The sequence below is a fragment of the Sander lucioperca genome, chromosome 10 (assembly GCF_008315115.2).
Source record: "Sander lucioperca isolate FBNREF2018 chromosome 10, SLUC_FBN_1.2, whole genome shotgun sequence".
In the NCBI taxonomy this organism is placed as follows: domain Eukaryota; kingdom Metazoa; phylum Chordata; class Actinopteri; order Perciformes; family Percidae; genus Sander; species Sander lucioperca.
The window spans coordinates 32,053,439-32,074,943 of NC_050182.1; positions in this window are offsets into that span (position 1 = coordinate 32,053,439).

The following is a 21,505-nucleotide window of genomic DNA, read 5'->3' on the forward strand; positions in this document are numbered from 1 at the left end:
CTATCACCTCTGAAAACACTGGAGACCCACTATGCAGATTATAAATATGCATGGAAATCAATACATATTTGGCAATGGGGGAGAGAAACATTGAGAAAAACACAGGAAGAGAGCAGATGCCCTGTAATGTTCACCTTCAATTATTACAGTCATTTATTCTCTTTCTCTCTCTTCCCTCTGCTGCACATGTGCACATACTCACTTCTCTACCTTTGCACGCACACACACACACACACACACACACACACACACACACACACACACACACACACACACACACACACACACATAGACACACACAGAGAGTCAGGCACAGAGACACATATGCATCCACAGCAGGAGAGGGAGAAAAAGAATATGTCCAGATCAGCAAATTATCCATTATTTTCTCTTTGACCGTCCCTGTGGGGCTGTGCAGTGTGTAATAGCAAGTGCAGTCCTCTGACGATTAGCCAGACTGTATATTTGTCAGTAAAGGTCCATAAGGGAGGTCAGGGAGCACTCTGAAACACAGCTCCATTCATCCATTGACTTCCATCCTACATAGTGTAAAGTCCAAAATTCAACACAATTTGGATTATTTTTTAAATTTGGAAAAATACAAACTATAGAAGAGTGCTTTCACAATTATTAAAGGATCTTAAAGTAAATAAGAATGTTTTACTTGCAGTGTGTCATCTTGAGCTGCAGGACTGTAGCCAGGAGCAATTTGTAACTGAGGTCCAGTGGCAGCAGTAGGGTTTGTGTAGTTTTTTTTTTTTTTAATCAATTTCCTGCATTCCAGAGTAGTAGCTTCCATCTACTCCTAAAACATCATCATACTCTGTCTCTGCATCATCTTTTCCTTCTTTCAGTCTAAGATGACTCTGTAACACTAGTCTCGCATTGACAGACCTTCCTCCACCTCACTGCGGAGGAGGGTCTGTCTAGTCCACACAACATCCCGGGATGGGAGAAAAACATGCTCTGGTTTATTGACATTTCTTTAAACCAACCACAATCGTCTTGGTCGTCGCTAAGCGCTAGACTCAATGATGGTGTCGCTGCAAAATAGCCTCGGTAAGGAACTTGTTTTGATGGAATATGTGTACGTTCAAAAATTGTTTTAGTTGTGCAACAGAAAAGTCAGATTGGACAGATAGTCTAGCTAGCTGTCTGGATTTACCCTGCAGAGATCTGAGGAACAGTTAACCATAGTCCTCTTAAATCGACCGGAGTTTAGAATGGCAACACAAAGAAAGCGGAAGGTAACGGACATCCGGTGGAATTTCTGGCAGCACCTGAACAATCCCGGAAAAGAAACGTCGTCGATATAGACTACTGTGAAACTAAAGTCTTTCGCAGAGAAGGTGATTTTTTTACACCCTCAGTTGCGTTAATACAATTGTTTTTGTGTTCAAAACATTTTAAAATGAAGTTTTAACTTGAGATATTGCAGCTGTAGTCTTGGCCCAAAAGGATACATCTCAGCTTTTGAAAATTAAACCATGTAAACCTCCTCTGAATACAATTATGAACCTGAAAATGAGCATAATATGAGCACTTTAACATTGCTGTTATTTGCTGACATCAAAGTTGGAAAGGAGAGTTAAACACAAGTTTACCTGATTGCTGTTCCCGCAATTCACTCTCATGTTGTTTTTTTTTTTTTTTCGTGACGAGAAGGATAGTTCTGCTTCATTCTCTCATCAAAGTTGTTTCTCCCCACTACGAGGGGAAAGCGGGGCCCTTGCGTAATTTGTGGTGGCCTACGCACTTGCATAGTGAGTGTATGGTCTGCCTGGCTTTGTATCCACCACCACATCGAACCATTTACCTCTGAACATAGTGATACTGCTAAGCCAAGCCTCACCAAAAAAACATGCTGTACACATAATTTTTACCTCATGTATGCTTCATCACATCTTTCAAATAACACAAACATCTCTCTCCAAAAGAAAGACATGTCACCCTTAAAAAAATAAGTGCAACTACAAACACTATCAGCAATATGTCTGCACCACTGCAAACACTACCACCAATACAACAGACAACACCAGATGCAAGCTGCATAAACAGTATAGAATAGTAATGCCATAATAATAAGCATTGATATTAAAGATTGACTTACCCTTTGAAGTGTCTACTCCTGGTTATTTCTTGGCAGGAAAATTCCTGACTAACTCCTTGAATTCCAGCTTCTGAAGAATGTCACTTACAATGGACATCACGCCACGTACGTTTTTGGGTATTTTTTTATTGCCGCTCTGACGTGAACAGGTCAGCATCTCTGTTTTGACAAGTTAAGTAAGCATGAACAGTGTCATCAATGGAATCTCCCCATTTGCAGGGTCAGTCTTGTATGGATCATCTGGTCTTGTGCTTACAGCAACTACTGTACCCTCAGTGTCATCTGCTGCAGGCTCTCCATTTTGCTGGTGCGGGGGCGGAAGCTGCCCTTCGGCGTACAGATGTACTTGTTTAACTCAGAAACTCTTCACAACCTGCATTTGCAATACGGAGATCTGCTTGTTGGCTTCTTGGCTAAAGCCACTCTATTGACACACAATGCTAGCGTTAGCACTAGCTGCCGCAGAGTTGTCGGGTAGCTGAGTCACTTTGGTATTTTATAAGTAACTCCTTGGTCTTGTTTTTCTTTTCTTTTTCTGGACATTTCACTTTTGAGCACCGGAGCTCTCATGTCTCTGCATTGGCATTGAAAATTATTATTGTTTTGTTATAATAGTATGATATTATTTATAGACATTCAGATGCTCTTTGAAATCCAGGGCCACTGGTCTTCAGCCCAGGAAAGCCGTTGCATTAAATCGTCACTGCCTGTAATAAACAGCTGTCTTTTGCCAAGAGGAGCAGTGGTTAGGACATTTACTCACTTTGTGTCCTGTTAAAATTAATATAAACACTACCACTAGTTAACAAGAGAAACTACTGTCTCTGTTAATGGCAATGGCTGTAAGGGCGTCTTGTCATTATGGGAGATAAATGTGTCCCCAAATTATGTTTCTTTATTGTCTTTATTGTGAACCTTGCTCTGTAATGGACATTAATTTATAGTAAACCCAACACAATGGCCTATGTGATAATAATATACACATTGTGGCATCTATGTACATGTATCTGATTAATTTAGTATGCTTTCTGGGAGCACTTGGTCTAATAATGATAATAATAATACGTTTATTTTATATAGCACCTTTTACAGACAAAATCGCAAAGTGCTTCACATGATAAACATTTGTAAAAATACAGTAGGATCCAACAGAAGATAAGCAAGGAAAAGAAATTGAAAGACCAATGAAAATCATTTAAAAAATGAACTATTCACTTTCTCCCACTCCGTCTCTCTTTTCCCATTTGGTCTTTTATCTATTTCTTCCTCCTGCTGTCTTCTTCCCTTTCTTTTTTTCTTTTCTTTCACTTATGTTTTTTTTTCTTCTTCATTTTCTCTCTCATGTCCTCTTATTCTTTCTTTTAATTTCCATCTCCCATGAACCACTCTCCTTCTCTCCATTGCTAGCCTCTTAATAAGCTCAAATATATGCAAGCCATTGGCTTTTAATGTGTACTCCATATAGACCAAACAGGTGCATCATTAATCTAAGCTCTTTGCAGTGCTAGCTCTTTGAAATGGTAACTGGATAATACATTGTTTCCTGTGTGAGCCAGGGCATCCATATTATCTACCATCACTCCTTAATAAATTACACCTGGAGATGTGGTATTTTGTCTCTGTGTGCCAAAGCATTGTGTTGCTGGACTTCCCTGGTGGATGAATGAATATAATACAAGCGTGTTTTCTAATTACCCCTTCTACTCTCTTGCTAACACTCAATCTCTCTCTCTAAGGGTTTCACCAGGTTACACATGCATAATAGACTTGATGAAATTACCTAAATAGTTTAGAAAAAACTGGCAGACTTAAAAAATGTGAAACTGGCTTCTTACAGTATTTTGTGTGTTATATGGGCAGCAACTTGTATTACTGTAGTAATGTTGTTTGTGAAAAGTGTTACAGTATGCCAGTGGACAATATTTATCTACAAAAACTGAATCTTGGAAAAGGGAAAACAAACATTTTGGGAAATGCATAACCAAATCTCGTATCTACCTAGATTTAGAGAGATTGGTAGGGTTGGGTTATGATAACTGGTTACATGTTGGATTCATTGGATTCAGGTCCTGGTTGGCAAAATACACATTTCTGCTAAGCTCTGATGCTAAAAAATATATCAAACTTTTTAGCACGTGTCTCTTCACCAGAGAATCTATCAAGTGCCACTAGTACTCAAGTTAGTGTTAGTGAGTTATTATAATGTAAAATCTGAAATTCAGCACCCTCATATAGCCCAATGGAGTGATCATTTGTTTCGTAACCACATTTTCAGACGCTGCAAAGATTTGACTGCGAGATTGGCAGTCTAATCAGGATCCCTTAAATCAAATAATTGAATAGTCGGTAATCGTGTTCAAGCCTAAAATATATACTTATGAATATAAATGTATACAAGACACATGCGATGATCATGTCATGTAACTGCTGAATTAGGGTACTGGCACCTTTTTTGGACCAATACCCTAAAAAAAATTAGGCATTAGTGGAACGCTTCCTTTAAGCGGATAGTATTGACAAAGCTACTATGCATCTGTGGTGTCCGTGTACATGTGCGTCTGGTCTGGAGTATATTCGAGCCTTAGTCAACAAAAGGTGCTTACAGATCTTTGAGTTAGCTGCTACATAGTCTATATCCTTGACGCTCCACTTCCGGGATTGCCCTGATTTTCTGTTTCCTTACGCTTTCTTTGTGTTGGAATTTTAAATTTGCTGGATTTATGAGGACTCATAAATTGACCGGAGTTTAAAATTCCAACACAAAGAAAGTGGAAGGAAACGGACATCGGGCCTTAAAGAGGTGCATCCGGCGGAATTTCCGGCTGCACCGGAGCAATCCAGGAAGTGGAACATCGTGGATATAGACTAGGACAACGCCAGAAAAGAGAAGGCATGGTGTTTAATTGCAGGTGTGCTTGGAGTGGAAGGTATACTAGCTTAATCAAGATGTGATTATTCTTTCAAGCTCTTGTAGAGACAATAAAAGTTGCTAGTCGGGCAGGCAAGATGCTCCGCTTCTGAGACGCTCCCAGTGGTATGGCACATGACAGAGGACGGAACAAAACACAGCTAGAACGCAGCACAGAGGCACCTGGTGGAAAATCCAGGTAAGACAGCAAGTCTATTTTCCAAAATGAGAATTCCTTTAAAAGACACTGAGAAGGGCCTTATGTTAAAACCTGCAGTGCTTACTGTGATTTAAGCAAATTGTGTAATAGGCTCTTTAACCTTGCACTCTTTATGGCATTTAATTTGTCCCAGGGCGCATCACAGAAACATTCTCATCAGCCATGTCATCTAACTACATCACTCCCTAGAAATAAATAAAAAATGATAACACACCATCTGGAAGCTGACGGTTCTTAAAGCGAGTGCAGTGAAATGGGAAAAACAACTTTTTTTACTTCCGTATGCCTGTCTATTTCTTTCTTACAGTCTTTGACAAAAAACAATCTTTTCTTTCTTTTCTCTCAGATCTCTTCCAGTGATTAATTTTCCAGTATGCCAATAATGTGTAAAGAACCTTTTGTCTTTACAAGCAAATGGCACCCTGTGGTTTTATTTATGTGGGGTTTAGTAAAATATAGGGTTAGAGCCTTATGGTAGTCCTAAAATGGGGTTACTGCTTATTAATCTCTGTCAAAGGCACAGTTAGACGTCTGGAGAACAGACAAACATACATGCACGCCTGAATGAGCACCCACACGTGGACACGAAAACACACACACACACACACACACACACACACACACACACACACACATTCTACATAAGAACTTATTAATTGTTTTTAATTAGGCACACACACCTGGACAGAGACAATCAGTAGGCTTCAGTTATTGACAGAAATGGCATTAAGGTTTTAAATGTGACTCGTTTTAAAGTCGAAATGCTTGGGTCATTATGACCTAATTTTCAAAGAAAATATACATAAAATTGTACACACAATTTTATTTTAGTTTGGTTGAAAGGAGGAGGGGGACACTTTTTTTTTTACATAAACCTGACAAGCAATCACAGAAGAAAAATACTACTCTGGCATTATTTGAGTGCTGCAACCAACATACTGTATAATGAATATATGAAAAGGCCTTTCAGGGAGCCTGGTTAGCTCACTGGCGCCTATATGTAGAGGTTTATTCCTCGGAGCAGCGGCAGCGGGTTCGACTCCGACCTGCGGCCCTTTGCTGCATGTCATTCCCCTTCTCTCTCCCCTTTCAAGTCTAAGCTGTCTTATACAAATAAAGGCCTTAAATGCCCAAAAAATAATTATTATTATTATCTTATTGCATGTTTTGTCCAATTAACAGTGTAAACCCCAGATTTGCAAAGGCATTGGTTGTTTTCTGCTTGATAAATTACTCAAAAAATTTGCCATTCATCAAAATTGTATGTGAATTTTCTGTCTACCGACTGTACTAATTAATGAATTGCTTCAGCATTAATATAGTGTGACCTGACATTGATCCACTGGTAACCACATGATGTCTGAACACATGAAGAGATTAGATGCAATGTCATTTCTCTACACACACATGCACAACCTCAAGTCACCTGCATCCCTCTATGCTATTCTTTGCAGTTCTTTTATCTCACAAACCCACTGTTGTCTGTGGTCCTTCTCCAGTGTACACACACAAAGAAATGCAAACATGCACACCACAATGTTACAATTTGTTGTACTCGGGCCAAGTCCAGGGATAGCCTGAGGATGTGGAACAGTTGGCTGCCACATTTGGCTGGTTCCACACTGTTAGTCAGATATGGGCTCAAGTGTACAGGGGGAATAGTCTCTTAAATGATACCTACCCCACTGTCTCTGTCTCACATGTTTGTGCACAGTATGCAAATGTATAAGAGATACATATGTACTGTGCCTGCATGTGTTTATACATGTGTATGTAAAGGATTGTGTGTGTGCATGTGTGTGTGTGTGTACTCTGTCATTATTTTACATGTTTTTTTTCCTGAACATAAGCAAGCTGTCCTGTCCAACTGGTCCATTACGCCCAGTAGTGAAAATGTGTGTGTGTACTCATGCAGGCTTAATTTCCCAACTCTCACATCTTCTCGTTCACAACGTCTTTTTTTGTAATAGATCTGTTAGGCTTTTCAAAGAAAATCAAAATGTGTGTGTTAATGTTACTGCTTTACAACTACCACAATCATTAGTGAAATCTCTAATGGGTTGTTAAGCCATTCTTTGGCCCACAGCATGCTCACATCGCCAAGTTATTACCTTGGTTCATTTGAATACGTTGTTGCTATACACAGCCTTCTTTTGTGTTTGTGCAGACCACAGTGTTTCTCTTTCCTGTTATTATCTGTTCTTTGAACTTCTCACCCCTATCCATCCTTGGTCACTGTCACATCCCATGCACATTCCGAATACAACAAAAGGTTTTTTATTGTTATAACATGAATAAATCATACATTTTATCTCTTATTTTGGTTCCTCTCCCCGGGTTACTACTTAGATAGACAACAGTCTAGTTTTTTGATCACCTTTAAAGCACAATGAGGTACTTACCTTGGCTTAAATTACAGACTTTGTAGTTTCCTATAAATGTAGTACATGCTATGATCCATAGGCAGCAACTTGGTTACTGCCAAGCAGTTAAGACAAGAACGGGATTATGTCTTTGCCATCACTTGATTATAAACAAATATGAATATATATTTAAATAATTAAATAGGTAGAAAACTAGAAAAGCAACTACCTGTGCATCCCCAAAAATTCTGCACGTGATAATTAAGACATTTTAATTAGTTAAGTAAAATGTGCAAAACATTTGACCATTTTCTCTGCAGAAATATCTCTCCTGTCTCTTTGTTAGGCTTTGTTAGGCTCTTTACTGTGCAACACTGTATGAGGAAGGTACTTAATTGTCCCATTTAGAAAGGTTGACCTTGCTGGAATCTAATTAATTAGTGTGGTATGAAGGTTAATTAGTAACGAAGGATGTCCATGCATCATAAAGCCCCTTGTCTTAACCCACTGTGGCAGTCAGGCAGAAAAACAGTCATCAGTCATCCTCTGGTGAGAAAAATCTGAAGTGATACTCACACATTTACATCCAAGTTCATTTCTGTCCAGGTCTTGTTCTTTGACCCCTTCTACCATGAAAGGCAAAAGGATCTACCAGGTGGGATTGTGTATTTGAATAATCAATGACTTAATGGGATGTCCCATTGTATCATGATGGATGATGTTTGTAATGCAGAAGGTGAAAGTTGTAGCCATCATTGCTGCACAAAGCAGAATGTACAATATACCAGTAAGGTTTTGACATTGCTGGATCATTTGGAGAAACTGTCATCTGGACTAAAACTGCATCTTTTGGAAATGTTGGGGAGGAATTGACATCAGGACAGCTGAAAGTCTACACATCTTCTGACTGCACCTTGGCTAAGAAGATGATGGTTATGAAAAATAAATAATAATTGCACTTACATGTTTCACTTACATGCAGGGCCTGAAGTTAACTTTTTTGACCACCAGCCACTGTGCCACAGTGGCCACAGTTACTTTTTACCAGCCAATTTGTTTTGCCTCATAAAGGTGAAAAACAAGAATTGCTGTGTCTTTATGATCCTATCCTGTCCTGTTGATGGTAGCCTACTTGTGGACATTGCGCCGTCTTCACGTACTGTAGTAGGGGGGGCCAGCCTTGATAATCCTGCATAGGGATTCACATACAGTGAAAGTTGCAAAAAAAGTTTAAATTTTTTTTGTATAGTTCTTTAAAAATAAAAAGGAAACTTGTTTTGGGGAGAATACTAATTATTACTATGAATGAATTACTCTGGGCGGAGATTTCCTAGTAACCTTACCAAAAAGGCTCAGGATGCTGCAAATGTTGGTGTAATATGAAAATGGCTGGTGGATTTAAGACCAAAAATAATAATTTATTGAATGAATCAAATATAAACATATCTGTCACTGTCAGTGGCTTGTTGATCTTTACATTGTTAGTTAATTTCCTATCCTGGCCTGGCCTGGGACACACATTCATATGGTTTCATAAAGTACTTTTTGGACTTTAACTTATCATTGCACTTACAATACCAATGCCAATGTGGCAGGTAGATTGACAGTGTTACCCGCCAATTGCAAAATTCACCCGCATTTGGCGGGTAGTCGGGTGTTAATTTCATGCCCTGCTTATTTAGCTTATTAGAAACACTTCAGTAAAAAAATGAAATATGTAGTAATTGGGCCATTGCTTTTGTTGGGTTCAGTAGTCATTCCTTGTCACACACGCTCAAACTGGATACAGCCAGTAAAGGTGGCTTACCAGCAGCATCATACCAAGTCAGTCCTGATTGCCTTATTAGGTGGAGTAGAGCAGGGTAATGGCTATCAGTTGGGGTTCTTTCAATATTTATAACCCCAACCAGCTAGTGTGGCATCACAAGCACTTCTTGTTATTCCTGTACAGTACGTCGTGATGTGTAAATTAGATTCTAAAATGAAATGGTTATTATGAAAAAAGGGCAGATTTAATGGCTAGCTACCCATGGCTTTTAAATCCTAAGTGAACTTCATGCATGGTGGTGGTGGTGGGCTGCACTGATAGATGCTAACCACACAGGTCTATACATAAAGCTGTAATTGACTATCAAGTAGTGAGGAAACAACAATGTTATGGGCAGGGCTCCAACCTCTTTCTGTGGAATCAATGTCAATTAGGTTTAAATACACAGACGCGTCACTAAAATGTAAATAGGGACAAACAAAACAATAGCAAACTAATTGACATAGTAATGAATCTTCAGTTTAAGTTAACCTTCTGGACAGTCATCGAGCCAGTGCTGGGATAGAATTATATTTTATGTTGGTAATAAACCTCTCCGGGAACCATCACCTTATCGTGGTGGAGAGGTTTGTGTGTCCCTATGAACCTGAGGGCTGTGTTGTCTGGAGCTTTGTGCTCCTGGTAGGGTCTCCCAAGGCAAAGTGGTCTTAGGTGAGGGGCCAGACAAAGAATGGTTCAAAAACCCTATGAAAAAACGAGGTAGAGATGATGTGACCCTGCCCGGAGGAAGCCCGGGGCCCCCGTCTGGAGCCAGGCCCAGATGGAGGGCCCAGATGGAGGGCCCGTCAGCGAGCGCCTGGTGGCCGGGTTTGCCACGGAGCCCGGCCTGGCACAGCCTGAAAAAGCTACGTGGCACCTCTCTCTCCAACCCATGGGCCCACCACCTGTGGGAGGAACCGCTGGGGTCGGGTGCGCTGCCACATGGGTGGCAGTGAAGGTCAGGGGCCTCGACGGACCAGACCCCGGCAGCAGACGCTGGCTCTGGGGACGTGGAACGTCACCTCTCTGTGGGGGAAGGAGCCGGAACTTGTGCGGGAGGTGGAGCGCTACCAGTTGGATCTGGTGGGGCTTACCTCTACGCACAGTCTCGGTTCTGGAACCATACTCCTGGATAGGAGTTGGACTCTTTTCTTCTCCGGAGTTGCCCAGGGTGTGAGGCGCCGGGCAGGTGTGGGGATACTCACAAGTCCCCGGCTGAGCGCCGCTACGTTGGAGTTTACCCCGGTGGACGAGAGGGTTGCCTCCCTACGCCTGCGGGTTGTGGGGGGGAAAACTCTGACTGTTGTTTGTGCGTATGCACCAAACAAGAGTTCGGAGTATTCGGCCTTCTTGGAGACCTTGAATGGAGTCCTGTATGGGGCTCCAGTGGGGGACTTCATAGTTCTGCTGGGGGACTTCAACGCGCACGTGGGCAATGATGGAGACACATGGAGAGGCGTGATTGGGAGGAACGGCCTCCCTGATCTAAACCAGAGTGGTTGTTTGTTGTTGGACTTCTGTGCTAGTCATGGATTGTCTATAACGAACACCATGTTCGAACATAGGGATGCTCATAAGTGTACTTGGTACCAGAGCACCCTAGGCCAAAGGTCAATGATCGATTTTATAATCATTTCATCTGATCTGAGGCCGTATGTTTTGGACACTCGGGTGAAGAGAGGGGCAGAGCTGTCAACTGATCACCATCTGGTGGTGAGTTGGGTCAGAGGGTGGGGGAAGACTCTGGACAGACCTGGTAAACCCAAACGGGTAATGCGGGTGAATTGGGAACGTCTGGAGGAGGCCCCTGTCCGACAGACTTTCAACACACACCTCCGGCGGAGCTTTTCGTGCATCCCTGTGGAGGCTGGGGGCATTGAACCCGAGTGGACAATGTTCAAAGTTTCCATTGCTGAAGCTGCGGCAGGGAGCTGTGGTCTTAGGGTCTTAGGTGCCTCAAGGGGCGGTAACCCACGAACACCGTGGTGGACACCGGTGGTCAGGGAAGCCGTCCAACTGAAGAAGGAGTCTTTCCGGGATATGTTATCCCAGAGGACTCTGGAGGCAGTTGCAAGGTACCGAAGGGCCCGAAGGGCTGCAGCCTCTGCCGTGAAAGAGGCAAAGCAGCGGGTGTGGGAGAAGTTCGGAGAAGACATGGAGAAGGACTTTCGGTCGGCACCAAGGTGCTTCTGGAAAACCGTTCGCCACCTCAGGAGGGGGAAGCGGGGAACCATCCAAGCTGTGTACAGTAAGGATGGGACGCTGTTGACCTCAACTGAAGAGGTAATAGGGCGGTGGAAGGAGCACTTTGAGGAACTCCTAAATCCGAATAATACGCCCTCTATGGTAGAGGCAGAGCTGGAGGATGATGGGGGATTGTCGTCAATTTCCCTGGTGGAAGTTGCTGAGGTAGTTAAACAACTCCACAGTGGCAAAGCCCCAGGGATTGATGAGATCCGTCCAGAAATGCTTAAAGCTCTGGGTGTGGAGGGGTTGTCTTGGTTGACACGCCTCTTCAACATTGCGTGGAAGTCGGGGACGGTGCCTAAGGAATGGCAGACCGGGGTGGTGGTTCCCCTTTTCAAAAAGGGGGACCAGAGGGTGTGTGCCAATTACAGGGGTATCACACTTCTCAGCCTCCCCGGTAAAGTCTACTCCAAGGTGCTGGAAAGGAGGGTTCGGTCGATAGTCGAACCTCAGGTTGAAGAGGAACAATGCGGATTCCGTCCTGGTCGTGGAACAACGGACCAGATCTTTACTCTTGCAAGGATCCTGGAGAGAGCCTGGGAGTATGCCCAACCGGTCTACATGTGCTTTGTGGATCTGGAGAAGGCCGTATGACCGGGTCCCCCGGGAGATACTGTGGGAGGTGCTGCGGGAGTATGGGGTGAGGGGGTCCCTTCTCAGGGTATTCCAATCTCTGTACGACCAAAGCGAGAGCTGTGTCCGGGTTATCGGCAGTAAGTCGGACTCGTTTCAGGTGAGGGTTGGCCTCCGCCAGGGCTGCGCTTTGTCACCAATCCTGTTTGTAGTATTTATGGACAGGATATCGAGGCGTAGTCGGGGTGGAGAGGGGTTGCAGTTTGGTGAGCTGGGGATCTCATCGCTGCTTTTTGCGGATGATGTGGTCCTAATGGCATCATCGGCCTATGACCTCCAACACTCACTGGATCGGTTCGCAGCCGAGTGTGAAGCAGCTGGGATGAGGATCAGCACCTCTAAATCGGAGGCCATGGTTCTCAGCAGGAAACCGATGGAGTGCCTTCTCCAGGTAGGGAATGAGTCCTTACCCCAAGTGAAGGAGTTCAAGTACCTTGGGGTCTTGTTCGCGAGTGAGGGGACAATGGAGCGGGAGATTGGTCGGAGAATCGGCGCAGCGGGTGCAGTATTACATTCAATTTATCGCACCGTTGTGACGAAAAGAGAGCTGAGCCCGAAGGCAAAGCTCTCAATCTACCGGTCAGTTTTCATTCCTACCCTCACCTATGGTCATGAAGGCTGGGTCATGACTGAAAGAACAAGATCCAGGGTACAAGCGGCCGAAATGGGTTTCCTCAGGAGGGTGGCTGGCGTCTCCCTTAGAGATAGGGTGAGAAGCTCAGTCATCCGTGAGGAGCTCGGAGTAGAGCCGCTGCTCCTTCGCGTCGAAAGGAGCCAGTTGAGGTGGTTCGGGCATCTGGCAAGGATGCCCCCTGGGTGCCTCCCTAGGGAGGTGTTCCAGGCACGTCCAGCTGGGAGGATGCCTCGGGGAAGACCCCGGACTAGGTGGAGGGATTATATCTCCAACCTGGCCTGGGAACGCCTCGGGATCCCCCAGTTGGAGCTGGTTAATGTGGCTCGGGAAAGGGAAGTTTGGGGTCCCCTGCTGGAGCTGCTACCCCCGCGACCCGATACCGGATAAGCGGACGAAGATGGATGGTCGGTAATAAAATCATGGCTATTTACAATGCCATACAGAAACATACTGTCCTTTGTGCATTGTTTATGAGAGTGGAACATGTTCATACATACAGTATTTTTGTACAAAACCCAAGTTGATGTTCAATTTAGCATCTTAACCGACTGAGCAATTTCTAATCCAGCATCATTGAGAGCGTCTGTATGGGTGAACATCACTGCCTGCTAAGGAAACAGCACCGAGCAGGACCACAAGTCCCTGCAAAGAGGATCCTAAATAAGGACACTGCCCCCCCTAAATTCTGCTTTATGATAAAACATGGAGAAGTTGAAGAAGCTGATGGGATTACATTTCACTGTAATTGTACCTTTGATAACACATTTGAATGTGCTAAATTACTACAATATAAGGTGACCAGATTTCTGAGACAAAATCCGGGGACATTTTCAGCTAAGAAGCGTAAATACCTCCAAAACAGGTAATGTTTTTATCTTTGTAAACTTAAAACGGGGACACTGCCCCAGGGACGTCACTAGACCTAGAGCTGCTTGTGCCCCAACAAGCCCCCCTAGGGGGGTCCATGGGCATGCTCCCCTGTAAGAAAATTGTGTCTATTTTAACCGTTAAATGCGTCAATCTGGTGCACTTTGAAAAGAAATTCAGAGGTTAGACTTGATTATTCTTATCTATGGAAATATTTGTGCTGTAGCCTGAACTATTTTGCACTTCAGAATTTTAACCATGCACCCACAGGTGGAATAGTCTTTTCTTCATATTTCTGCATTAATGTCACTAAGAAGCATACCAGTAGAAATATATATTCATATTTGTAAGTGGGATATATATATAAATAAGTGGGATTGTCTGTAATCTGGCAATATAATAACCATTATGGTGGGATACACTGGCTAAGCAATTTACAAAAAAAATCTGTGCTGACATAAATAGTTTACATGAGATTAAATTATAAAGTTGGAGACCATGTAGAAATTTTGTTGCAATTTCAAAACCGGATTACTCAGGAACCGCTTGTTGTACTGATGCATGTGTTGAGTGAAGAGTTTGTGAGATATTTCACAGAGAGTAATGGGTGTGTAGAGATTTGTGCAGAATGCAAATATGATAACATTTCATGTAAGTTCAATGTTAATTTTCTTGCAAACCATTTGTCACAGCAAGGGGGTTAACACTTTTGCATGCACTATATCCGTGTCACATTCTCATAGGGGCTGAGCCCCCCTAAAGGTCTGATCCTAGAATCGCCCCTGCTGCTACTTCATACATGTACTCCACTACACCTCAGAGGGAAATGTTGTAATATTTACTGCACTACATTTATCTGACAGCTTTTGCTTTATTGCTTCACACCTGGGCTTGTTTCTGCAACAGCTCATTGAGTATCAGATACAATTAAAACTATTGAGAAAATATTTTCCTTTGACATTGGTCCAGTATTACGACATCGCTGCAGTCGGCAGCGGTAGAAACAAGACAATTGTCCAGCTTGTATTTACGTTCATAAAAGTGCTTGTTTTGCCACTGACAGGCTCAGATTAATATTCTAAGTGTCAGACAACATTATGGAAAGGATTTCTAAGGAGGTCGACCTTTCTGTTAAAGAGTAAGATCCTTTTTTTAAACATAAAATGTCCGCGAAATTGCGTTCGCTACACCCACCAGACTCCATGTAAATAAACAGCAATTTTAGCATCATGGGCATTCTAAAACATCTCTGAGTTCTGAGCAGTGCTCGCTCTGGCTGTCTTGAGCCTGCGCGTGTAGGGCGCACGACTATACGTTTTGTCAATGTTTTCTTTCTTTCATTCCAATTTCGGGTCTATCAGTCACAGTGAAAACCGGGGACATTTCCGGGGACAGGTCCAGCCGGGGACAGGTCCCCGAAACCGGGGACGTCTGGTCACCCTACTACAATAGCGAAACTATGTTTTTGGATAATAAAGTCAACATCATTTACGTGCATTGCAGGTAACACAGAGTTGATTATAATCATGGATTTCCTGTTCTTGCCAAAATGAAGTCAAGTAATATTTTTAACAGCAAGGTTAATTTATTATTTCTTTCTTATATATTTTAACTATTGTGCAGTTGATTCATCATGTGGGTTTGCAACAAAGCCATGCACTAAAACTGAGAATTTAACATCCATCGCTCCATTTTTCTCTCCATTTTATCTTCCATTTAAAGGTTTTTCACAAAGGAAAACTGATTTAACTGGTTTGAATGTGATGCTCTTTATAGCGTGACATCAATTATTTTGTAGTGGGCACACACACTGTTGTTGTGAAATAAATGGTTATTTTAATTTGAAAAATATTGTGCCAGCAAAATTCCATTTTTAGTCTTAGTTTTTCCAATAAAAATGTGTTTCCCTCGTTTCCTCAACTCCAGTCTACCTCTCCCTGGGCTTTATTGCTTTTGAACTCCAGGGCCTTGTTATGTTCAGTTAGGACTTAAAGGCAGCCATTTGTAAGTCCTTACATCCCTGAGGGAACCATCCTCAAAAGCCACTACCTCAAGCTTTTCACATCATTTTGCAATCCAAACCTTGGGAAATGCTCAAGTGAGGTGGCTCTCAAACTGCTGAGATGTGCAGTTTTCCATCTATGTGTAGAGTGGTAATTGACAGGAAAGGTAGGTGAGAGGAAAGCAGAAGGGAGGGAGTCTTTTTATCATTGTCCCAGGTGTAGCATTGCATGCCTGACGTTAAGTCTGCATAGTAAGTCTGTGATTGGGCCAATTCACAGCATGGAATTGGAGATTCCAGGGCATGTGGATGGATTGCCTGTCTGTCACAGTATATGTACAGTACATACTGGATGTCCGATTTGGGCATTTCAAATAACACAAAGGGTTTAGAGTTGTGCGACAAGGACAATATATCAAGTCACACAACTAGTGGTGTTTTTTATGTAGTTGGTACATTTTTCTTACATCTTTTTGTTGTATAGAAAGAGGAAAAATAATAATATGCAGCACTATTTTATGCTGTTGACACTTCTGCAACTGATTTAATAGACTTCAGTTTCAAAAACAACAATTACAGTAATTACAAAGTAATTAAACTAAGTCTTTATACCCGAGCTTCCCTTAACTTCTTTATGCCAATAAGAGTCAATGCAACTTAGCAGTCATAGCTTTAAACTTTAACGACAAGAAAATTGTTATTGTTTTCTCTATACATAAAAAGAGCTAACTCCATGTTGTTGGATTATTCAATCTAATAAAGCTGGGGACAAATTAGAAGATTTTGGTTATGCCACTTCCCTACACTATCTTACTTTTGCACTATAATATTTTTCACTTGATTATATTAAAAACATACTTGTTGACACTGCATATTTAGCTTCCAATAACTATTCCTCTAAAAAACATCCTCATCATTCTCTATGAAATAGCAAGGTGAAATGGTTGTAATAAAAACTTTAAGGAGACCAAATTAACTAATGATATAAGAATAATAACAATAAAAGGATACATTTTAAATAAAAGGGATCCCATTGCATGCTGCCCTCCTTTACAGCTAAATGGAAGATTAAGGGAAATTACAGCCAATACACTTTGCCAATACAATGAGCAGATGGTCTATTCATTAAGAATTCTAGTGACTTGATTCTAATAAAACAAATATTTAGCTTTTAAAGAGTACTTTAGAGAGTATTTGCACATTCAGCTGTTCCCTCTCTTTTTTTTGGAAAAATTCAAATGCAGGCAGTAAAAAACAGTGAATGAACAACCTCAGTACCAGATAAACAGATGGACTAAACAGTGATAATGGGCAATTCAAGCATTACAGAATACCTTTTTTTATCATTATTTTAAACTCACTTTCGCAACACTCTACATTGTAAGGAAAAGACATTAGGTTCACTACTCTAACTTTTTTCTTCATGGTACACCTGCATCCACCAAGGAATCATGCAATAATCATCTAGTTCATGATGAATACATTCAAGTGTTAGTTTCTAGATAAACTGTGATAAGGATCTATGACAAATGGAGGACAAGTCAATAGAGAGCAATAACAACCACCAATGTGGTTGAATGTAATATTTTTTTCAGTAAATGTGTTCATTTTGAAAAACTTCATGTCACAAAGTAATGCAGGAACAGTGTACCACAGAGTACACTACTCAAACCTAAAAAATATGGTATCTCCATACATTCACAACATTCTGACTATTCACTCAGACATTCATTCATTCGGATTCTAATAAATATGAGATGTCTCAGTATGTGTGTGTGTGTGTGTGTGTGTGTGTGTGTGTGTGTGTGTGTGTGTGTGTGTGTGTGTGTATGTGTGTGTCTGTCTTTGAGGAGGAAGGTAACCTGCACGTCACACACAGTCGCCACATGCAGAACGCTTTACAGCAGCTGAAAGTCTACACATCTTCAGACTGCACCTTGGCTAAGAAGATGATGGTTATGAAAAATAAATAATTATTGCACTTACATGTTTCAATTACATGTGACACATTGTAGTTTGACTTATTGAAGCTAATGTACCTTTATGGTTGAATGGACTTATTGGAAGACGCTTTGGATAAAAGCATCAGCTAAATGAAAATGTATCAGGCTAGCTGTTTCCTCCTGTTTCCATTCGTTATGCTAAGCTAAGCTAACCAGCTGCTGGCTCATATTTACCATACAAACATGAGAGTGGTATCAATTTTCTTACGTAACTCTCGACAGGAAAGGAAATAAGCATACTTTCCAAAATGTCAAACCATTCTTTTAAGAAACACTTCAGTAAAAAAACTGAAATATGTAGTAATTGGGCCATTGCTTTTTTTGGGTTCAGTAGTCATTCCTTGTCACACACACGCTCAAACTGGATACAGCCAGTAAAGGTGGCTTACCAGCAGCATCATACCAATGCAAATCCTGATTGCCTTATTAGGCAGAGTAGAGCAAAGTTACGTGGTTGCTGGATATACCAAACTAACTTTTCTTCACTTTCCTGGAGCCCGAGTGGATAGCTGAAAGGAACATTGTAACAATAAAAGCAATAAAAAGCCATTTGCCAACACTAAATATCAAACAAAAGCCAGACACTATATCATATCAAGTTGCTATGAGCTGTACATCCACCACTTGTAAACAGAGCCAGAATATAACGTAATCTCAGAGCTTATTCCTCCACAGCGCTGTGCAATGTGAGACAATCTCGGAGCTGACTGGGCAGACACAGCAGTTTTCATCAGACTCACCCTGGGTCCGGTTAATTCTACTGCTAACTTATAACACTAATAACATTACCGTCGCCTAAATACCCCCCCCCCCCCCCAATTCAAATCCATACTTCACGGTTAACTGTCAAGCCACAAGTTTTGAATTCGTTAATGATCATACGAGTTGAGACAACACCACCGTCATTATAAACGCTGACTGTGGTGATATCAACATGCAACATTGTTAACGAAAAAGACAACACTAATATGCTCTCGCTCCCTCTCTCTCTCTCTCTCTCTCTCTCTGTTGGTTGATTAACGCAGATATACACGGATTAGCTCTCATAACGGGCCAGGTGGGTAGCACACTGGCATGAGTCCATGAGGTTAATGTCTGATTACTCCACATTTTCATTGTGATATTTTGTGATTACATTCTGAATCTGCAACGTTCTGTGTCAGGTAAATATAGTAGTATGATGTAAGTACAATTGGTACAATTTGGTTTTGAATAATTCTACAAGCAGCAATACCACAGGCCAAGCAATTGGCCCAACGAGCACTGAACTAGTGTCATAAATTCCTGAAAACAGTATGTCCAAATTAGTCTCAATGGTACAACTATTAAAAGTAATAACATTTGTTCTAATCAAGTAGACAGATGCCAAAAAGGGTCTACAATAAAGCTATAGGCCTACAGCTTGTGGCTTAGCCTGTAACATAAGTTACAGTATAAAGTCTGCACAGTATCCACATCAGTCAGTATTTTATTTTCTAATATGTTCAAAACATTTTTGAAGAGTACAGAATAGATCGTGATTGCACACTTTTTCTTTTGTGGTTTTTGTCTGCAGCTTTGTAAAATTGTTTGTGTACCTGTTCATGTCCATGTGTAAGTGTGTGTGTGTGTGTGTGTGTGTGTGTGTGTGAGAGAGAGAGAGAGAGAGAGAGAGAGAGAGAGAGAGATAGAGAAAGATTGTGCGTTGTATGTGTAGGTGTAAAGCAGAGGTAAGCCGAGGATTTGCATGGCATGGTGTGTGTTTGTTTGTGTGTGTGAGAGAGAAAGAAGAGATAAAGCAAGATAGAGAGGAGTGGATGGAGGAGGGAGGCAGAGTGAGCAAGAACAAGAAATTTAAAGAGTGTTATAAAACAGAATCTCCTGTCTTAAATCACAGGCCTTGCCCCAGTGGAGGTAGGCTGTGCTTACTATGATATAAGGTGTTGGCTGAATACATTTACATGTTCTTAATGACAAATTCATCTTGTTGGAGCTCAAGCCATTGATATTTTAGTGTAAATAGGCATTGTACATACAGTACATCTGTTTTCATTGTCTTCTCCCACTCTGCAATAAAGCTTTTTGTTGCATTCCTGCTCAGGTGATGATGTGTTTGCCTTTGGAGCATATCAGACATACTGACAGGCACATTTAATCAATGACTTACCTTAATCAATTATATCAAACCATCCATCTCAGCCATTTTATATACATTCCCTACGGAAAAAAAGGCCCCTTAGATGTTTTAATTGTCAATGTATTTTTTCTCCAACTTTGCAGGCAATCATTCAAAAACCACATGGGGTCTTGAACCAGTAATGTCACTTTGCTAATGGCATTTAGTTGTATTGATTTTCTATATATCAGTTTGACATAAAACAATCTTTTCTGTATCAACAAAATCTGTAGGTTTCTCAGTGTTATTGGAACCTTGTGGGTTTGCCATAAACAGATGTGCAAAGATAAGAGAAATGACAGAAAAGAAACATAATAATACATGCATGTATATAAAAATAGACTGCATCCGTTTTGGGCTTTTCTACTCAGTTGTAGCTGGACACAAATATTGTTTGGGTAATGTAGTTGACTTAAGTGTCAGGGTCAGTCTTATTTAGTGACCTGCGAAGGTGTCTGTTTACACACAGTTTCCCACACAGGACAGCAGCTTTATAACAGCTACAGTAACAGCTAGCTCTAGGTGTGTGGCCTCAAAGCTGGCATTAACCTATGTTTTCTGTAATATTGCATTAGCTATTTATATGAGAATACTTTCATTATTTTTTTATAGTGGAGGTTTACTGCAGAAACTTCCTATACAACAAATTTAGAATAAATTGCACTGAAGAAATGCTTTTCATAAATATTGGCAACGCTTATCTCCATTCACTGTGAATGTGTTTTTTCCATGACCTTTAGTCACTTGTATTTCGCATTGACTCAATCTATAACCTTCCAACAATACATCACCTTTAAGTTTCTATACTGCAATGATTCAGTTTCCTTCTCAGTGTTTCATGACATCCATTAAGTTCACTATGGTTGATGTTACTATGGTAAAAAAATAATCGTAAAAGCTGTCCTTTGGTGTCCTTAATTACCAGGGTATATTACAGCCTGTTTGTTGATATTGTAACCTACCTCCCTCGTGAACTGTGAGACTTTTAACCCTTTTAAAGATGATTTATTGCAGATACGCATTCGTTTTAATTATCCCTGCAGCTAGGTGTCCAACAGATTTGTAAAGCCATTACTGAAAATCAATACTCAGCTTTTAGGTGATGAATTAATTAATGAAGTGCGAAGTTTACCCTGAGTGTGGGCCCATTGATGAAGGGGGAAGGACACAGAGAAGGAGAGGGAGAAAGAAGGAAGGAGATGTGGTTCAGGTGACTCCTAATGATTCCATATCAGTTGGTTCGGAGCGTTTTAGCACTCCGTTAATTGCACTTAATTTGTGTTTTGATTGAAATAATTTGAGGGCAGAGCTTGGAAACAAACATTTCTCCGCTTGAGACGGGTGAGTAATTTCCCCCTCATGCCTTTGGCAGCCAACGTCTCAGACTGGTTAAATGGATCATTATCGTAAGACCAATTCAACTGAAAGAATTTAGTCTTTGAAGCTTCTTTTTCCGCCCTTTGTCTTCTTCATTTTGCCTTAAGCCCCAATCACAACAGTCCTTTGATAATCTGGGAATGGTTTTTTAACTTATTTTTGTGACTATAAATTAACAG